This window comes from Quercus lobata, chromosome 2 (assembly GCF_001633185.2).
Source record: "Quercus lobata isolate SW786 chromosome 2, ValleyOak3.0 Primary Assembly, whole genome shotgun sequence".
Taxonomy (NCBI): domain Eukaryota; kingdom Viridiplantae; phylum Streptophyta; class Magnoliopsida; order Fagales; family Fagaceae; genus Quercus; species Quercus lobata.
The window spans coordinates 60614574-60636264 of NC_044905.1; the positions used below are offsets into that span (position 1 = coordinate 60614574).

Genomic DNA, 21691 nt, shown 5'->3' on the forward strand with positions numbered 1-21691 from the left:
TTTTTTTTGCCGTCTCCGGCATCGCAACATGCATGTGAAACTGAAATTGTTAAAACCTAAAAATAAAATTAATTTCTTATTGGAAATTATACTTTTTTGACAGCACACGTAGCAATATATTGACAATGAATTCTTCATGAAATTAGTGTTCTTCGTTATGCAACTTGTTTACTTTGAGCTAATCCACTCATCTTCTGAATTTAGAAATGTTGCCAGCGTATTGATATCCCTCCAATTCTCAGGCTTATCTTTATCCATTGAATCTTCAAAAATGGTTTCATGTCCAGAAATTGACAAATCCTCAGGAAAAAAAAGTCATTTTCTTGGAATGAATTCCTCCATCCACAAATTGTCGTATGCATTGATTGTTTTATTTTGGTGGCTATCCAAATTTAGCACATCCGATCTCAAAAGGTCATTAATATCTAAATCCTTAAGAATATCAGAGAAATTATTCTCCTGCTGTGCTGAAGGATAGGGGTTTTTTGACTTTTTCACTATACCCACAAGGAACTATATTGTTATTGACCATTTGATTATCATCCAGGTTCCATGGGATGATAACCTTTGTGCACCGTACTGCTTTGGTTCGAATCACTTGGTGAGCTACTGGTTTACTACCTTGTTCATGAATCTTGTCATCAACTTGCACCCTCTTGCTTATAATGGTGTTCCAATAATTTTTGATTTCATTGTCTGCTCTTCCCGGCATTCTCCCGGCGATGAGTGACCACCTGAAACATGGATCCATTACATGTAATTTGTAAGCACATTAACTAATCACTTTTACATATTCACACTTTTCACATAAACTAGCTTGCATGCAGGGGTCGCTCCACATTGAAGACGGGGTTATAAGACCACCTGACTTGGAAAAAAAAAATAGTTATTATATATAAAATTTAAAAAAGTCATGATTTTTTTACCCTTCAAAACATTTGTGACCACCTTAAATTTTTTTAGGCCCAACGTAAATAAAATTTGGACAAAGTTTGTTAACAAATTTGGCTGTAGACTAATGTTACAATTCCACTCAATTATTTATTTTTTTATTAGGTGTGAATTTTAACAAATCCACTATTGAATTATATTTTCTTCTTATATCCTTCATGTTTGCAATATTTCAAGAAGATCAAAAATCAATAACTACATCATCAATTAAATGTTTAATTTTCGAGTTTTTGTAGTTTAAAAGTATACATAAAAATTGAGTTTATGGATCGAATAATAAATAATATCCGATTGAAATATGAAATTTGACATGTGTTTTGAGAACATATAAAACATGCAATTTAATGGTTAGATTTTTAAAATATGTATCAATGCTAATTTTTTTTTAGTGAGAATAGTAGTCTTAGACTACAACTAAGTTTGTAGCCAAACTATGGTCACCTTAACAATATATTAGGCCTTTACAAACAAAAAGAAAATGGCCAATAAAAATTTTATTGAACTAAAATTTTGAAAGAGAAGTAACTTGAAGTATTGATAATGAAATTATCATAAAAAAATTTCAAAATAAGAAAATTTGTAGAAGGAAATTGTAAAATTTTATGTATTTGTGTGTATGTGTTTTTTTTTGGTCTATATATGAAGTTATCTTTTTATTATATTTTAAAAAGAAATTCTTAGAGCCACCACTTCTTGCAAAGTTCTTCTTGATAGGTGACCATAATAGATATTATATCAACCACTAAATTTTATTGGTATTAATAGATATATAAGATTTATCATAGCACTAGCTATTTATAACGGCGTGAAACATCTTCCACAACCCCATAATACACATGTTGGGGACACTATCTTAATCCAAACTTTGGAGCTGCCTAAATTCAACAATGTTATACCAACCATTTATTTTAGTTGCTGCTAAATATAAGGGATTAGACTTAAAACTCAAATAAATTGTCACTTCTATTATGAGATCTTTTTTTTTGAATTGACAACATTACACTAGATTTCTATCATTTGTTTTCAAATAAAATAAATATTTTAAATTGTTATAATAAGTGGAAGAAGGATAACTCTGATGCTTTTTATGTAGGAGATCAAATAATACTATTGAGTTACAAATTTTTTGACATCATATATATATATATATATATATATATATATTTTTGTCATTCTAAAAAATATGGTGTGCGATTGGGAATTGTTGAAAAAAGTTTTGCTTTTTTACTTTTTGTCTTGGATTTTTACCAAATAATCTAGGGTTTTTGTTGTTGTTGTTGTTGAAATAAATCAGCTTTTAACTTTTTATAACACATTTAACATAAAAATTACCAAAAACTATATATTTTAATAAATACTACGCGCAAAAGAAAGACAAAAAAATAAGGGTATGTTTGGTAGACTGTAATAGGTGTTGTAATGTAATAGTTATTCCTATGGTTTAGTTATTCTTTAATTTGGTTATATTTTTATTACAAGGAATAATCATTCCTTATGAATAGCTATTCTTCAAAATGAGGAATAACTATTCCTCTTTAAAAGGTTGTATTAGCTATTCCTTAGTAAGTGTAATAATTTCAAAACTTAATATATTTCCAAGTAAACAAACTTTCCATATACATCTAATAATTATAAAAATAAAAAATCATAAAAAATAACACATATCTCTCTTAAATTTAAAAATAACAATTTTTAAGGAAATATAATTGTATGAGTAAGAAATTTCCTAAAATAAATGTTAAGTTTCATTCTAATGTTATAACTTACAACCAAACTAATGAATATGTTTAGTTATTACATTACAACACATTTTATTCCTAGTAATAAAGATTACAATTCCTATCGTAATCCCCATTCAGTGTACCAAACGTACCCTAAGCAATTCCCAAATGAATGACATTAGTTCAGTTTGCATACAATGTCACGTACTTAATGTTCTTGTAGTTGTCTTTCGTTTCAAATATTGATCGTTTTCACTCAACGAAAAAAGGTAATTTGAATCCTAAATATTTTTATTTGAAACACCAAAATATGCTAGTCGAGTTACAAGATGTTTGACTCATAGAAACTATAATAATTATTTGCAACCAAAAAATAATAATAATAATTCATTACTGCGAATTTGTCAGATCTTTATAATTCATTACTACGAATGTTTTGTGAAAAATTTTTATTTTTATTTTTGAGGGCAAATTACAACTTACTTACTTGTGGTTTGCTTGAAATTTAAGTTGCCTACCTGTTGTTTGAAATCTCATGATGTTAGTGTTCCGTTGAATTTTTTTTTTTATCTTATTTGATATTGTATTTTTTTTGTGTGTTTTTGAAGGAGAAAAATATAAAAGTGAAGCAAAATCACATATTTAGCCATGTTTTTAACTGTGGTGGATGAAGGAAATCCAAAAAAACTAATCTTAGGTGGGTAAGATGGCAAATTTCAAATCACATGTAAGCAACTTAAATTTTGGCCAAACCATAGGTGAGTAAGTTGTAATTTGCTCTATTTTAAATTGACTTCAATAAAGACTGATCTCATTTTCAACTTTACAAAAACTCGTGATTTTTCTTAAAACATGAAATCCTATGAACTCTTGAGTGTTATATTTAACCATTTTGTGGGGTTTTTTTTTTTTTTTTTTTTTTTTTTTTTTTTTTTGAAGTATAACACAAAATCCTAATGTAGTACTATATATGTTTTATGTGAAAATAATATAAACAAGTGTTATGAATAATTCATTATTTGTTTTTATAGATGGTTATGTATTGCATTCAAAACTTCAAGAGTTTCATATTTTACAAAAAAACAACAGGGAATTTTACATTTTTCTTTCTCTAAAAAATAAAAGAAAGAAAAGAGAAGAACTAAAAAAAATCAAATGAAACAAAAACACAAAAATAAAAAATTTGGGGAGGGAAAAATTAGAAAGACAAAAGAAGGAGAAGATTACCAAGAAGCTTATGTAGTTTTATAATGAGCTCTTCTTCATCTTCAGTAATGTTACCTCTCTTGATACCTGGCTTCAGATAATTCAACCAACGAAGACGACAACTCTTGCCACATCGCTTCAGCCCTACAAAAATGAGAACTAAGTGTCATTGTGAGTAAACAACAAAAGAGAGAACCACTAGAGAGAATCAATTGTGCATATTGTTAGAAGTTAGAACCAGCTCTTTGAGGCAGGGCTATCCAGTTCCCTCCGCCATGGGTTTTAATGTTGTTTTTAAGGATGTTATCTTCCCAGGCAGATCATTGTCCTGTTATTACACCTTTCGCACAGCATGGCCTCCTTCCCATTTTCGCTCTCTCACCACACTTGCTGGGACCGTTTTTTTTTCTCTCTTTTAAGGTTTGCTTACACTGATCGACTTTTTTTTCTTCTTCTTCTTCTTCTTCTTCCTCTTTTAAGGTTTGCTTACACTGATCGACAGGTAGGTAGTAGGTACAAACCTTCTTACATAAGAATAAGTTTACTTGGTAAATTTAGTGGGTCCAGTTAACTCAAATGGTAAAGTCTCTGATGGTTGAATAAGAAATCTGGGGTTCAATTCCCGCATACGCTAAAAATCGATTGATGTCTTGGTCTATTGATAAAAAATATTTTATTTAGATTGGACGTCATAGGTTGAAACTCTTTAAAAAAAAATACTTGGTAAATTTAATACATAATTTACCACTGTCGCCTATTTTTCATCTCTTAATATTTTGTTGTACAGATAATTTGTTTAGGAACTTCTGTCAAAACTTTACATAAACTACATTTTTATTTATTCATTTTTCTTAGATTAAAATACTTAAATTTAAAACTAAAATTTGTAACTTTATAAAATTGATAGAAATACAAATGGCATAAATTCACTTTTAGTCCCTATATATATGGGGTGTTTTTATTATGTATGACTAAAACAGAGTACACAAAAAACAAGTTTAGTAAAAGTAAAAAAAAGAAAAAGGAAGAGGTGGTAAGTGTTGATGGTCAAAAGATACTAAAATGCGAGTCAATATATTGGATCAATAATTTTAAGAGATTGAAGATGAAGTAAATCATAGGATAAGAGCATGGTTAATGGTGTAAAGAAAGTGCTTCAAAAGTATTATGTGATCGTAGAATACTTGTTAAGTTAAAGGGAAAATTTTATCAAACCAGCTACACTATGTGGTATTGAATCTTGGATGTTTAAAAAGTAATATATTAATAAAATGAGTATAATTGAAATGAGAATATTAAGATGGATAAATGGAAATATGCATAAAGATTTGATTCAAAATGGTGAAATTCTCTTAAAGATAAGGGTGGCTCCAATTGATGAAAAGATGAAGGAGAGTTACTTGAGATGATTTGATCATGTTCAGAGGAAAACGATTAATGAATCAATTATTGGATTGTGTGACCAAATAACCCTCAATGTGTGCAATGATTAAAAGACAAATAGGTTCAAATCTTGCTCCCACTAGTTTGTTGTAGACTTCAGAGAAGAGAAATGAGGCATTCATTAGCGTCGGAAGGCCCACTGAGTGAAGCTCTTTCTTTTTTTGGCCGTGCCATGAAGTGAAATTGTATTGTATGTTGGTTAGAGAGGTTGGTGTACTACTATGATCTATAGACCCCCCATCTATATCCAATCCCAACAAGAATAGAAGTGAGTCAACTCTTTGACAACATGAAAAATCATTGTTCAACTCTTTGACAACATGAAAAAAAATCAAAGGCCTCCTACCCTTTCATTCCTTGGAAAGATAAAGATTTTATATAAACCTTGCACAATATTGTACTGTGAGAGACTGCACCCCCAGTGTATGTTTCGTGATCCATACCCCTTTTGTGACCCATTGACATGTCAATTCCTTCTTGAGAAGCTGGGGTGCTCGATACTTAATTTCTCTAAAAGTAGTTTTAGACTCAAAGTCATCACGAACCTAGGAGTATGCAGAGCCTCTTAAAAAGATATAGAGGAGTTGCCACCTAGTTATAGGTTTAGGAACCAAAAATAGGTCTACCTACCCGACTAGGTCTAGAGTTAAGGTATAGGATGGGAAGAGGTTAGACACCCTAACCTGCCCAGCTGTAATTAGCCTTCATATATGTTACTGGATAGTGATCGAATGGGGTCTTGCCTAATGGGCCTATGTGAATGTGTGCATACATTTATGCCCTAGAGTTTGTCTATGGGTTATGTGAACAGATAAAAAAAAAAAAAAAAAAAAAATGTGAATGTGTGCATACATTTATGCCCTAGAGTTTGTCTATGGGTTATGTGAACAGATAAAAAAAAAAAAAAAAAAAAAATTCAGGCAAAAGACAACCAACCTGAAGGTTAAAAGAATGTATAAACTTATGTACATCTGTTCATGTGAGCACAGAAGAGTGCGGATATGTGAACATACGAACATCTAAGTATCTGAACAACAAAACTTATATGTAAACATGGAAGCATCTAGATATTTGATTAGGTGAGCATGCAAGCAAGTGAGCACGTGAGCATGAGAGTATCTAAACATATGAGCATGTTAACATGTAATCATCAAAACATGTGAGCATATGAGCATCCAAGTATGTAAGCATAAAGCATGTGAGTATCTAAACATGTGATCATGTGAGCATGCAAGCATGTGAGCACGTGAGCCTGTGAACATTAATACATGTGAGCATGTGAGCATACAAGTATGTGAGCATAGGAGCATGTAACATGTGAGCATGTGAGTGTGGGTGCAAGCGCCTGCGACGGGTTTTTGGGTTTCCTCAAATTCATGGGAAGTACATCTTGGCCTAGGGTGGACCATGGTGGAGGGTGTAAATGGAGTTGCCACCTAGTTTAGGTCTAGGAACCATAAATATAGCACCCTTTTGTGGAAAGACTGATCTTTACTAGAGCACGTGTCTGGAGTTTAGGTATGGGGATGAGAAGGTGTTAGGCACTTAACCCCACTCGAACCGTAGGTCGGCCTCTACTCGTTGTATTCCAAATCCTAATCCCATCAAAGGGTCTTCTAATATGTTATTCTAAACTCACACACACTAACATGCATCTAACATCCAAAACATGGCATATGTCCCACACTCATCCATCGCATAAAAACCCTACCATTCATCTAGCAATATCTATCCAAGGGCAGTAAGCACATCACAAAACAACAACAACAACATCAACAAGGCATTAACATCAAGAATATCCCAAACATCCAAGCATAGCATCATGGAATCAACCAAGCATATTAATCATGTTCATAAACCATATCATGCTCATCATCCAAATCAAATGCATGCTTAAGTAATTATGCATGACTTACCTCACTTACCTCACAGCACCACAACACTTATGCATCAATGCATGTTCATGTTTATATGCATGTTCATATTGTTCATTCAAGATATAAACCCTAATCATCAATTTATAAATCAAAGCATGTGAAACATGTTATTCTATTAACCCTAATGCTAAACATGTGAAAACTAGACTCAACAAGACCTAAACATGTGATTAAAACAAAGCAAAACAAATAAAATAGCAAAATCCCTAAATTTGCATTTCTAGGCGTGAGTATGCGTGGGCATACATGAAGCACGTGTACGCATGCCTCGAGTATGTGTATGCATACATAAAGCATGCGCATGCATACAGGCCTAGAAACACAGTTTTAAAGCACAACCAAACAACAATCAAACAAAACCTAGTATGCTTCGAATATTTAAATTAACCCTTCATTCAAAACATGGTAAGACACAACAAAACAAAATCAAACATAGCAAAACATATTTCTAAGCATGTATAACAAATAAATTAAATTAAGAACAATGAGAACACAAGTAATAAAAATCCAAATTAAGGAAGAGCTATAAAAAGAGACTCACCTTGCTTATGAAACACAACTTGGTTGATATTTAACCGGCCCCTCAGTGCCTACACAACAAGGTTTAATGAGATTTAAAGGCAGATAGAAGATTTCAATAGTTCTTAGTTATCACAACTTAAAATAAAAATGATTCTTGAAAAGGTTTTGATTCAATGATTTGAAAAACTTAGTTTTTGCTTGAAAGAACACTAGAGAGAGATTTTAAAAAATGTGCTCACGGCTGTGTGTTCAGAGGGTAAAAGAAGGAAAGAGTTTTTGGAAAAGTGTAGGTCAAAAATCAACTCTCTCTAGCTAGGGTTTGAGTTTGGAGGCATAAGGTTGTTATTATATGTTAAAACTAGGGTTTTCGGGGCCTTTTAGATGTCTTTGGACATTCCCAAGGGTCTAAGGCTCAGCCCACATCAAAGAATGATGTTTTGGGCCCCCAAAACTAAAGTTTTGGAACCTATAAAAATGACTTGCGTACACATGGTTGGGGCGTGCGTATGTATGGATGATTCATATGTACGCATGCTCCTTAAAAACTCTAATTTCGACTACTCAGTTGGCCCAAATTCAAACGGTCATAACTTACTCAATATAAGTCCAAATTAGGAAAAAATTGTATTCAAATTGAAGACCAGAATGTCTAGTTTCCAATGAAACAAACGTCACTCAAAAATTTGTTGTAGATCAAAAGTCATGGTCAGAACAGTGAGGAAAGGTCATTTTTCAGCATTGTTTTCAAAGTGATTTGAGCACTTTTGTGTTGTGATTACTTCCAAACTATCAAAATAACTTCAATTACCTTTTGTAGACATGTAAAGCTCATTATTGGGATCGGGGACTAAAGTTTATTAACAAGGTACAAAATGAGGTGTCTACAGTAAGCGTTCGAGCATTTAAGCATGTGAACATTAAAACATGTGAGCATATAAGCATCCAAGCATGTAAGCATGTGAGCATACAAGCATGTGAACATAGGAGCATCTAAACGTGTGAGCATATGATCATCTGAGTATGTGAGCATGTGAGCATATATGAGCATGTGACAAGCATATGAGCATACAAGCATGCAAGAATACAAGCATGTGAGCATGTTAACATACAAGCATACGAGCATACAAGCTTGTAAGAATATGTGCGCATGAGAGCATCCAAGCATGTAAGAGCCATCATTTTCAAACTTTGCCAAACTAACTTTCAAAAGTCACAAAAAAAAAAAAAAAAAAAAAAATAGAAAAAAACAGAAGAAAAGCCAAAAAAACAAAATTGTACTAAAACATTTTTAGGAACCCGATGGTTCCTAATAGAGGTGGATGGAAATTGTATGGTTTTGACTAAATTCGACATAGATACCCTCCAAACAATTATTAAGAGAGAAAGACATAAAGAGATTAAGAGCGAAAAAATCACTAAACAACAATTTTGTTTATTCATTTAATGCTTAGTTGTGAAGTACAATTATTTATTTATGAGAAGCTATCTCTAATCTAATTGTCTCACATGGTTCAAGATAATTGACTAACAAATCTCTTATGCACATTTACTACTAACACATGTTTATAAGCAATACACATGATAACTGTGATTAGTGTGCAAGGCTACTAACCAACTCACTCTTACTTCTCCAGTTATAACTAACTATCAACTAAGTTATTCCTAATTTAATTTAACATTTGGGATCTCATTCATCTAAGCTATATGGCAATGGGTGTGAATTAAAAAGAATTTGACTTGATTTGAGATAGCCACTTTCCAAAGAATTAAAGATAAGAAAGAGATAGAAAGATTAAGAGAAAGAGAAATACACTAAGCAACAATTTGGTTTATTCATTGAATGCTTAATTGAGGGAAATTATTGTGTAGTCCCGGACTACAAGGTCAGCATGTTGACCTTGTACTCCCAGCCAATAAAAGCATGCCAGCACATAACAAGTTGCTTACCTCAGCAAGACTGCCAGTGCATCATAAAAATTGATGCTCTCCTAACGTCTATTAGACGCCGTAAGTGAAACCAAATTCAAAATTTTCAGCAAGACTCATAAAGCACAGTTAGAAGGTTTGGGTCCACGTCAATTAAATAAGTGATAATAGCAAGTGATAATAGTAATATAGGCTATAGGGTTCTCAACTTAAAAGCCATAAAGAATATTTGACAGTAAACCCAAATTCTCTGGCAGTAGACAAGCGGCGAACAAAAGAACAAACAAGTTTTTTTTTTGGCTTCAAGTAAAAAGCATGGTTGAAATAATGGACTAGGAAAGTGATAAAGGTAAATTTGTTTTGTCTTATTTTGATTTAATTTATGTTTTGAAAGAATGTTTAATTATTTTTGGTGATATATTTTCTCTCAAATAAAATTATATAAAAATGTGTTGTTGTATTTTTTTTTTTTTGCTCTTTCCAATATTTATTGTTAATTTTTGTTATTATAATATATATTTTTTTCAATGAGTATCTATGATCGACCCAAAAAAATAATTAAATAAATAAATATTAAAAATTTTGGTATTAAAACTTTGTTGTTATATTGTTGTTCCTAAACATAAGAGTTTTGTGATCAAGTGTACCATAGGCGTTTAAGAAGACATACTAAATTGTAAACATGGTGCATATCGATAAATTTTTTTTTATAAACATGATATAATTATTGTATTATAATTTCCTTAGTATTTTGTTTCTAATATTTATATTTGTCATAAAAATTGTTGTAGTTATTTGCAAACCAAGTGGTATCAAAGAAACTGAAGGGGATTGCATGTTTGTAGCAAGGCTAGAAAATAGTAATCAAAATTTGTTGAATAAGGTGGTCCATAATGTAGATGAAGCATATGGTTTATATAATGATTATGCATTGCGAATGGGTTTTAGTATTCAAAAAGGAAAGCGTAGATATTATAATGGGACGAAGAACATAAAGCAGCGTGAATTTCTATGTTCTAAGGAGGGTTTTAAATTAGATAAAGATTTTTGTAAAGAAAAATATTCGAAGAGACTAGAGACTAGAATTGGTTGTAAAGCATTTGTTCGTTTCACAGTTGAAAATGGTGTTTTGAAGGTTAGTGCATTTAATCCAGAGCATAATCATGAACTTGCACTACAATCAGAGAGGCATTTGTTAAGATTTGGTCGTTGTATTTCAAAACCTAAGGCAGATGTAATTGATATCATGGTGAATGCAAGTATAAGTACAAAGAATGCTTATTCATATCTAATAAAAGAAGTTGGAGGGAGTGAAAATGTGGGCTTTACCGAAAGAGATTGTTATAATCATGTGAATGTGCAAAAGATGACAATGATTAGTGTTGGAGATGCTCAAAACTTATTGAATCATTTTAAGTCTAAGCATGCAGAAGATCCCATGTTTTTTTACACAGTTCAAGTAGATCAAGAAAATTGAATGACAAATTTTTTCTGGAGAGATGGGAAATCAAGAGTTGATTATGATTGTTTTGAAGATGTAGTGGTATTTGACACTACATACCGTACCAACAAATATAATTTGATTTGTGCTCCATTTGTAGGTGTTAATCACCATTGGCAAAATGTGATGTTTGGATGTGCATTCCTTTTGGATGAGACCACTTATTCATTTAAATGGTTGTTTAAGTCATTCTTAGACTCAATGGGGAATCGATCGCCTATAACAATTTTCATTGACCAAGATCAAGCTATGTCAAATGCCATTGAAGAAGTGTTTCCAAATACACATTATCGGCTATGTTTGTGGCATATTTCAAAAAATGCTCCTTCCCGCTTAGGAGACTTAAACTCTAACTCAGAGTTCATGTACTTGTTCAACAAGTGCCAAAAATATTGTGATTCAGAATTGGAATTTCAACAGACATGGGATCAAATGAAACAAAAATTTGATATTGAGAATCATCATTGGCTTAATATGATGTACAAAATTCGACATAAGTGGAGCACTGCATTCACTAAGGATTTTTTCATAGTTGAATTTAAATCTTCCTCGAGGAGTGAGAGCACGAACCATGTTTTGAATGGTATAGCAAATAAATCAATTAGCCTCATTAAGTTTGTAATTGAATATGAAAATGTATTGGCAGGTATGCGTTCCTCAGAGTTGGATGAAGATTTTCGATGCAAGCAAGGTGCCCCCACAGAAAGTAGTTAAGAAGAGTGGCATTTTGGGTCATGCAGCTCAAGTTTACACTTGTAAGATATTCAATTTTTTTGAAAATCAATTTCTTAATAGTCTTGCAATGGTTTGGGATCAAGTTGATTGCCAAGATAAAATTGGTGTTTTTGAGATCAAAGAAGAAAATAGTGAAAGAGTACGCATTGTCTGGTTTGATCATCTCAATAGCAATATTTCTTGTTCTTGTAAGAAATTTGAGTCATTGGGGATTCTTTGTTGTCATGCATTGCGGGTTTTTAGCATAAAAAATTTAACTAGAATTCCAAGTCAATACATTTTGAAATGTTGGACAAAAGAGGCTAAGAAGGGGATGATGACTTACGAACAAGACCACCATTCACTAAGTAATGATAAAGAGGCAAAGATAGTATGGCGTAATAGCTGATGCAAATAGCCAATACAGTCATATCTAAAAGTCAAGGGGAGGATAGCCTTAAGAGAATTTACCAAAAATTACTACTGGAACTTGATGAAAAAATTGAAAGGGAGTTATCAAGGATCAAGTTTGGTGTAGATGCAAATGTGGAAGAGAATGAAGTCATACAATGTGACACCACTAATGAAATGCCTTGCTTGCCAAATGAGGTGTCAGTGTTAAATCCCCCATGTGTGAGATCAAAAGGTTTAAGAAATACTAGACTTAAAGGGCACTTTGAGAAGCACAAGGCAAACACATCTAAAAATGCATCTTCTTCAAGTGAGTAACTTTTTGTTAAAAACTAAATATACAATTTAACATTTTTGTCATCACTAAATATTTTTTGTATATTAAATTCTGATTTTATGTGTGATTTTTATGTACAATTTCATAGGAAAAAGAAAACAACAAGTAGTTGAAAAACATTCAAATGTCTCATTGGGTGGCACATACAATACACCAGTCTGTCAACCACCTAATCCCTATTCTTATACAGACTTTACAAGTGCTAACTTATATGGTCAATCTTACTCACCTTGGACAATGCATTCTTAGTTATTAAGTACATTTTAACATGGAATATATATATAATGTATGGTCATAATCTGATTGCTATACTTGTTACCTAATTACGAGCTATTTTCTATTTAGGACATGAGCTATGTAAATGTACCATTTACATCTATGTTGCAAGGTACTGATGTTGTAGCCCAACTTAGTCAGGTAAATTAACACAATTCATTCATTCGATACTATGTGAAACTATATGTACAAGGCTTTGTTTTGATATAATGTGTTCTTATATTTTATTTCTTATAGAATTCATCTGCTTCCCAAATGAGCTCATTGATTTATAATTCGAAGCAACCAGATTACACATATAGCCAAGAGGTAAACTTGGAAATTCTTGTGGCATACTTGTTTTATCAATAGTGTCATTTATTTCTTGTTCTCAAGGATTACTTACTTTATACATTTTATTTATTTATTTTTCTTTAAATTAGGTTGTCAACCACATAGAAAAGTTACAAAAGTAAGACATGGGCAATGACCACAGCGAACTAAGTAAAAGAGTTCATAAGGTATTTTTTATTATAGTTGAAGACAAGCAAAACTTATTATTATAGTTGTTCTCTACTTTGAACCCAGAATTGCAATGGTGCCAGTAAAAAACTTGGAAGGCGTTTGCATTTTGGAAGACACTTGCTTGGAGTAGTGGAAGTCTCGGCTTGCTAAAGATGAGGATGAGCAATAGGCTAAGGATGAGGATCAGCAAGTTGAAAATGAAGGAGCTGTCATTATTGGCTTTGAATGAGATGGATTCATTATTAGAGATAAAAATTATTAATAGTTTATTTCGTAGACTTTCTGTAGTGTAGAAGATAGGATTGGGTTGTTTGCTAGGTGTATGAGTTTAATTTTATTCAACCTCTTCCTTATAGCAAGAAGATTGTCCATCTGTTTCTTAGTTTTTTTCCTTATAGCAAGAAGTAATCAAATGACTATTGCATTACATTAATTTTTAATAATTGAAAACTCTAATAATCAATGTGCTTCTCTCTTTGTCTTGTTTTTCTTAAGGGTAACAATGCTTGAGTTTGTTATTTTGTGCTTTGCTTATTTCCACTCTTTTGGTGTGTAGTAATAGAGTGAACCAGCTATAACTGAGCTATTCAAGGGTTTGAGAGGTGCTCTCATGCTATCAAGAACTTGACTTATAGGATTTTAACATTGAACGTACTTGGCTACATGTGTATTCAAATCTACTCAACCAAATTCAATACCTCTAGCTTGGTCATCTATTACAGGATGTCAAAGATGGGGCAAAGTTATGTTGTAGCGTTGAGTTTGAACTTGCACCCAAGAAAGGCAATACAAATGCTTATGTGTTAGCAAAGATGTACCCCTCACAGTAGGGATAGTGTAGAAATCTAGATGTAGAATACTCCATATTTCCTTTTACAACATATACTTGATTACATTTGTTAATCAATACTAGATTATATTTTTCAATCAATAACTTCTATTGTATTCATTCCAAAAAAAAAAAAAAAGAAAAAAAGATTACACCTTTGCAAAGTTGAACAATTTTGATGTTTTCATTACAATCAAAATTTGATCTAAAAGAAAAGGAGACAAGAAAGGAATTTGATCCGAAAATGAACAAAATTTATTTAAATGTACACTTTGATTATAGGGCTATAGTAACAAAAGTCTTATTGAAATACACTTTGACTACAAGGCTATAATAGTATGAAAGTTTCACATTTGATGTATCTCTTGCTTCTTAACTATACATTCCATCCAAAATCTGCAATTTTTTGTTTGTAAACTCCAATGGCTCTTTGCTTGATTACAACGACAGACAAAAAATTCAGTACTTCGAGCTTTTATGGCTCACGTTATACAACATGCCCCACCATTTCTTGGTATGATATCTCTTTGTTATGCAAGTTTTTTTGGTATCATAGCTCTAAAATCCATTGAAGCTTCTAGCTGCTACAAAATCAAATGCCAGGCAACATAAGAGAGGTTAACTAAATGGCCCTCACATCCAAGTGGCAATAATTGTGAATGGGCGAAAAGACCACATCCATAAATATATAAAGAACACTTTGAAATACAATAATAACAAGCCACCAATCATATATTTACCACCTCTTTAACATCAAAATAAGTCTAAAAGAAAAACACAAAATCAATCGAAGTACCATGTGTTGTCCGCACCACGCATCTTTCCACTTGAACTATGTTGTAAGATGCTGCACCATCTAATGGAGAAACAAAAAGCATGATCATAGCACTAATCTTGATCAGTGCACGTAAAATTGCACCTTAGATCTAGAAACTAAAATGACTTACGAATCAAAGTTACATGTTTATGACTCGTGAGATTACATGATAACAATAACATGTCCAAGAATGAGTCTTGATGATTAAACTAAGCTTTTCTCATGGAAATAAACAAGTTTTATGAAAGGTCTACACCCAAATTCTATAAAATGAAAAAGAAAAAAAATTTCATTGGAGCATTTTATCAAACAATTGGAGTACAAAAAGAATGAGCCCAAGTTGTGAAAACCAGCAAATACTTCACTCAAAGAAACTAAAAATTTTACAATCCAACCTATGTATGTGTTTATTGGTCTGTCTCAGAAAGTTGGACAAGGTCTGTACAGCAAGGGTGCGGGTAATGAGATCTATCTAAATTGTGGAATCAAGTGACCAAGAGCTAGCTCATTGTTCCTAAGAAACAACTCACATTACATGTACAAGTACATATCAAAACAAAATAGTAACCACAAGACCCAATAGGGAAAAAATTGCAAATCCAAATCACATTACAACCTAAAACCCAAACAATATATTCAATCACAAAGATATGCAATTCAAATCATTAATAATGATTTTCTTGTAATGTATATATGAAATTTCTACAAATTAAAAAAAAAAAAAATTGCACTCACCAATGGGGCTTGTAGCTATGGATTAGATGAAGGAAAAACGCATAGAGAAAGAGTCTGGAGAGGTCTTGAGTTGGACCACAGGGCAAGATGTTGTTGAGACTCAGGACTCGGAAAAGAAGCCGGACCACACTTGGGCAACATCGGTTGAAACAGAAAATTGAATTCCTTGCAAATTTGGCCGACTTCCTCCATCGGTTGAATCACTCCGATCTCGTTATTAACCGCCATAACCGAAACGAGCCCCGTATCGGGAACCTTCAAACCCAACTTCAGGTAGCCCACTCTACAACGAGAATTGGCGCAGCCCAATCGCCAACTCACTATCCCTGACTCAGTCCTTTATGCCCTTGGAGTTTCTCGTGCAATCCCCGAACTCTTGCATCCAAGCTCTCTCCCAAACCCTAGATGTCGAGAGCATGATGAATGTGTTCGCCGAATGGATGGCTTCGCAGTGCTGGGGCGAGATGAAGCAGCTGTTTGAGTTTTGGATTCGTTCCTTGGATCGGGCCAGGAAGTCGAATAAGCCCGATGTGGGGCTTTACAACCATTACTTTAGGGCTAATTTGATGACCAATGCTTCGGCGACCGAGTTGCTTGATCTTGTGGCTCAGATGGAGGATTATGATGTTTTGCCTAAATAGCGGATTAAAGCTGATCCAAATTGATGATCCTGTTGGACTTCACCGGCAAGTAGGTGACTTCAAAGCCCTCTTGCTGGAGGTGACGGCAGGAATCGAGGACGCAATTGTGCTCAGTCTAGGTGGTGATGACGTGGCACTTCTTGTCCTTGTAGAAGTGCAAGACTCCCTTGACAGAGATGAGAGAGGGAGAGAAGAACAGATCATGGTGCTTGAGATGCCGTTCATGAGAGATGGAGATGGAGGCATAGAGGAACTCGTGGGTGAGGAGATGGAGGCATGGAGCTTCTTTTCTCTATGGGCATCTGAACTTGTGGGTGAAGTGAAGAGATGAAGGAATAGGGCATCTGAATTTGTTTAAATAAATTAAATTTGAAATTTCAATGTGCACAGACTTATGACGTTAATAGACGTTAGGAGAGCATCAATTTTTATGATGCGCTGGCAGTCCCGCTGAGGTAAGCAACTTGTTATGTGCTGGCGTGCTTTTATTGGTTGGGAGTACAAGGTCAGCATGCTGACCTTGTAGTCTAGGACTACACAATAATTTTCGGTGAACTACAATTATATATATATATATATATATATATATATAGACACACACAAAGCCAAAGTTGGGAGAAAATCCAATTAGATTCAAATTTGGATTTCAATTGAGCTCTAATTTTGTGACATGTGTCAATTCAATTTCTTAATTTCGGTGAAGACATTTAATACTTATTTCAAAAATAAAAAAGTTTGTTTATTTTTATATTAAAGGTAACACCATATTCAAGAAGAGTTATTTATTTTTATAGCAATTTCTTAATTTTGGTGAAGGTATTTACTACTATTTGCAATAATTGAGTAGTTTGTTAATTTTATACTAAAAGTATTTTTACAAGCTTTTTTTAAGAGTTAACAAAATATAAGAACGACCATCAAGGCATCAATAGTATGAAAGAGTGACACTTAATTGGAGTGGAGTCTTCACAAAGTTTTAAATGTCTTTCATTTATTAAACTCAAAATCAATTATTAAATATGCTTTTCAATCAATTGATTTTTATTACTTTAGATAGTAAATTAATTTGAATTCAAATATCCAAGTCTTTTTGGAATGATCATCACAATAATTTCTTTGTCCTTTCGTAATTAACTTTTAAATTTAAATTCAAATATCTTCAATCAATTGGGCAATATAATCTCTTAATTGTCAACCATTAATGTTTATTAATGGTCAACCATTAATGTTTAAATTCTTTTTGGAATGATCATCACAATAATTTCTTTGTCCTTTCGTAATTAACTTTTAAATTTAAATTCAAATATCTTCAATCAATTGGGCAATATAACCTCTTAATTGTCAACCATTAATGTTTATTTATGTTAATTATTTTTAAATTAAAACCCTTAATCCTTTTTGGAAAGATAAGCATTTAATACCTCATTAATCACCTGTCTTTTCCTTAATTGATTTTTAGGTTTAAATTCAAATTAGTCATCTTTTGTCATTAAAGCTTGATTGTCACCAACCTGGAAATATTTTATTCTTGAATTAGACTTTTATCTTTTAAGGAAATTTCTTCCAATTAATGCTTGATTACCTTCCATGATTATAAACTTTAGATTAACCTTAAAAATTAATGAGGATTTTATTTGAAAAAGGAAAGCATATTAACTACACTATTTCAAATATTTTTGGTATTTTTAGTTTTATCACATGTGATACAAAAGGAAACAAAACAAGACAAAAGATATGCAATTAAAGCAGATTAAACAAATAAGGAGAGATAATAAAACATGTCATTAAATACTAATAAAGCAAAAAAAGGAAAAAGAAAACAAGAAATTGGCATACGCCATAAGAAGAATGTGTACACATCTGGGCTTTGAGCCAGATTCCCAGAAAACAAACCAGAAGATAAACCCTCGCCGTACGCATGGACATGGATGCGTACGCATCATACTGATGCGTACATGCCCTGAGGCAGATTAGGATTTTAACAAGTTTAGCAAAAACAGAAGATATAAATCAAACAAAAGGCATAGAACAGATTGTAATGTACAGAACAACATATTGAAAGATTAAAAACAACAAAAAAGCATAAAGGAAACAAGAATCAAGGAGGAGAGTGTGGATCATGGGAAAGATCCACATCTCCTCCTAGTGGCACTTACAATGATGTTGATTGATCAGTCCCTTGGCTGGAATTAGCTACCACAGCTTTGTGTGTGAACCAATGACTTGAACAAATGTTGATATTTGGGTGTTTTGATGAAGAACCCTAAGACTAACAAAAAGGTGGTTAAAGGATCATAAAGATGATGAGTGTAATTAATAAATCTTGAGAAAAAGATTAGTTTTATAACAACCAAAGGTTTAGAAAGCTTAATCAAGTACTCATAAAAACTTTTCTTGCACTATTTGAAACTCATTAAGTATTTTGGAGTGGTTTTGGTAGATCTTCTGCTATGGGTGAAAAGTGAGATCCTTTTGTTGGTGGAAAGTGGGGGTATTTATAGGGGTAGTGGATGTAGGGTTTGGTGGGACATTTTAGCTAGTCAATTGGCCAGACTAATTGACCAAAAATCCCACAAAAAGGATAAAAGAGAAATTTTAGGCTTTTTTTTTTTTTTTTTTGAGAAAGGAAATTTTAGGCTTTTGATCAAAAGATGCGTACACATTCACATGGGTGCGTACGCGTCCATATACATGCATACACGTCTTTTGTGAGCCTCGTGGAAATTGGGCTTAAAAAAAGATTTTGGGCTTGAAAATAGATTTTGACCTCCAACTTTTCACGCCTTATCTTTTTAAAGAATTGCAAGTCTATCCATAATTTCTCCTGTGTATAAAAACTTTTTTTTTTTTTTTCGTGGTGTGGGTGGGCAGCTTTGTATGGTTACAATTCATAGGTTGCATATTTTGTTAAAACACTTATTGTTATTTTATCTAAATAAATTGATAAGAACAAATAAATTGTTATTTTTATCTAAAAATTACAGCAATTTGGTGCAGCCATGGCTTTTAAACCCCAACTTTTATTATATAGTATAATATATATATATATATATACACACACACACACACACAATATAAAGATGACATTTGTTCACTTAATAAACCCACTTAAGTGATTGTATACAATCATTTTTAGTGAGTTATGTGCATTACACATGATAAGGACACATGTCATCTTCCTATTGTTGGCTACAATCAAGTTTATAGCTAAATTTTGTCATATATATAAGAATGTGTGTCAGATTATGATTAGTAAAGTATAAAGTTTAACACTCATAATGGGGCATAAGATTTTTATTTAATCGTAGCCTAATTCATGTCTCAGAGTTTTATTCCTTTATTCCTTAATGGCTTATACACATAGAAATTAGATGCATGCCATATACAAAATGGATTGATTAAAAACAAAAAATTAAAGGATAAAGTTTAGCTACAAAATTGGTTATAACTTAAAACTACAACCTTACTCAATAAAATAAACATTACTACATATATTTTGAAAATCTAACCGTTGAATTGCATGATCTTTACGCTTTTAATACACATGACAAATTTTGTGTCATTTGGATATTATTTACTACTAGCCTTTAACCCGCGCAATGCGTGGGATATTCCTAACAAAGCAACTTCTATTATAGAGGCTTTTTTTTTTTTTTTTTGGGTTACTTTTCTTTTTTCTTTCTTTTTTTATTATAAAAAAAATCAATACTTTCTATTCAACCCAATACAAGTCTGATGTGTTTTCTAGTTACAATACATTTTATTAAAATATCAAATTTTCTTGATTTTTTTAATTATTTATCTTTCTTCATACACAACAACAATCATCTACTTTCTTCCTTCATCCTCAGGATACTTAAAGGAAAAAAAAAAAAAAAAACTAAATGTAAAATAAATAGTATTGGTGTGAATTTAAAGGTTTGCTATAAATTTACACGGTCACTATATAGAAAACCTATAAATTTACACAGTTATATATAGATTAATGTGCGTCATTTTTGTGCAAAATTGTGTAAATTTTATACATTTTTCTATTATACAGTCATTGATGTGAGTGCTCCAACAATGGAAAAAAAAAATACCCTTTCTTTATCTCATATATAGGCTTCTTATAACCTTCCTTTTCCTCTATCTACAACATCAATAGCACCACCTTTGCAAATAGTTGGATGTTCTTGTTATTGGCTTCTTAGCTTTAGGAGCATCATAATTATAGAATGATTTCTATCCCAACATAGCTAGCTCCTAGTATTCCATCCAAACCTTTCATATCAACCTGGAATGAAGGGCTTCTGTTATTAGTTTCTGCATAAGAAGATGAACAAAACTTTAATATTAAAAAGCACAAATTGAATGAAATTATAGAGAGATATTTGAGAGAGAGAGACATGGAGGTTAAGTATAGTACCATGTAACAGTATCTTTTTGGTTCTTTGATTTGCCAAGACCAAACTCCCAACTCTTTAAAATCACCATTTCTCATCAACAATAATTTTCTCAAAGAAAAAATGCAGTCATATTTGCAATTGACATATACATTCAGATTTACATAAATAAACCCACACTCATACTAAAATTAATAACCAACTCCCTGTTCTCCTCCAAACAAATCACACAAATAGTGCTTCAAAGGAAATTAATGACCAAAGCCTCAATTATATTTTGCATCCAATTCAAAACCAAAGCCTTAATCATATGTTAGCAACAAATTTGGAAATAAAATTTAGAACTTTAACAATAATATTTTGAAAGTTAAGATGGTGGCTTTAAGTTGTAAAACAGGGTGACACTGGTTTGACAGTGGTAAATTTCCTTAGATTTCTCTCTCTCTCTCTCAAGGAATTTTAATGATCTTGATTAAACCCTATAATCAACACAATAAGAAATAGAGAAAGTAGAAAGGTAAAGGGAACATTAACGAAAGACATTTCAGTTAAACATTAAAAAAAACCACAAAATAAATTAGAAAACAAATAGAAAGCCAAAGGTTATATACGCCAAAGGAAAGCATCCAAAGGAGGAGCTTAACCCCATCAATTAACTATGCAATCAAAGTAACAATATTTGAATAGGAAAAGCAATTGTGGGAAAACAATGAACTGGGAATTGCATAAACTATGAGCAGAAACAATATTTGAAGGAGGGAAAAAATTATGTTATGGCCTTGGGTATATTTTGTTGAAGAAAATTCAAATAAGATATATGCAAAGAAACATCTAG

The 21691-nt window shown here is 32.2% G+C and overlaps 1 pseudogene; it reads right to left on the bottom strand.

Annotated features, from left to right (window-relative positions):
- Window positions 1-315: 315 nt before the first annotated feature.
- LOC115967742 lies at window positions 316-4246 on the bottom strand (annotated as a pseudogene).
- Window positions 4247-21691: the final 17445 nt, after the last annotated feature.